The sequence below is a fragment of the Alexandromys fortis genome, unplaced genomic scaffold (genome assembly GCF_014885135.2).
Source record: "Alexandromys fortis isolate MF-2015 unplaced genomic scaffold, M_Fortis_MF-2015_v1.1 scaffold_335, whole genome shotgun sequence".
NCBI classification, from domain to species: domain Eukaryota; kingdom Metazoa; phylum Chordata; class Mammalia; order Rodentia; family Cricetidae; genus Alexandromys; species Alexandromys fortis.
The window spans coordinates 454,358-455,537 of record NW_026068218.1 but is presented as its reverse complement, the minus strand read 5'-3'; positions in this window follow the sequence as shown (position 1 = coordinate 455,537).

Sequence of the window (1,180 nt, the reverse complement as noted above, 5' to 3'; positions counted from 1 at the left end):
TTTTTTTGGTTTTTTGAGACAGGGTTTCCCTATAGCTATGGAGCCTGTCCTGAACTAGTTCTTGTAGATCAGGCTGGCCTCAAATATACAAAAACTGATCATATGGTATGTAATAAATATTTGATATCAACTATGTAACATTTCAACTTTAATAATAGTTTTGAAAGATCAACAAATAAAACTTCATTCAATGAAAAATTCTGGCATTTTGCTGAGGAGCATTCATCTCTAAGAGGCATTAGAAGTTAAGATAAGAGAGGAATTTAGAAATACCCTACTATGCCAAAGACACACATATATACATGAAATTAGCATAAAACAGGAAGGATCTTCCTTTAGAAGTTGGGCCAGAATCAAACTTCAGAAGTCGGTTACCTATATAGTCAGAACACTACAACTGCTGTCAGAACCACAAAGACTATGCATGACACGCCACAAAATACTGTACTGAAGAGAATGGAGCTTCTGTGGTAGGATAAATATTTCCTGCATTTTGAAGGAGGCAATTAAGACAGAAAAACCAGTCAACTAATTATTGAAAATGCTCAAATCTTCAAAAGGATGTGTGTCTTTGTCTCTTTAATGTTGTTGTAACTGGAACAGAGTATTATAGTCTAGGTAAAGTACAATGACCAGAAACATATTTGGATCAGTTGAGGTGGAGGGATATCTAGGATCAAAGACCATATCTACTGTGTACCTTTTCTCTGCAACAGGCTGTGGAGGAAGTGCAGATATCCAAATATTGCAGAGATATCTAGCCTCATCCTTCACAAATGTGGCATTTAATTTACTTGTATAAGAACATTAAATTGATAACTTTATAAAAATATTCTACTGTTATAACAACAATTCTCCCTAGACTACTTCAAATCTGTACACTATTATATTTGTGTAAGTTTCTAACTTAGACAATGGGTGACACATCAAATCCATTGGAGCATGAAAACTCACTTTAAAAAAAATAATTTATCTATTTAGTTTATATTCCTGCCACAGTTTTCACTCCCTCCTCTCCTCCAAGTCTCCTCTCCCCACAACAACCCTTATGTTCCCATCTCTGATTATCTCCTCCTCCATTTTTGTTTAGGAAAAGAAAGGTTTTCCATGAGTATCAACAAAACAGTAGCTGTCCTATATTCTAATGACAAATGCGTTGAGAAAGGCATCATGAAAACAA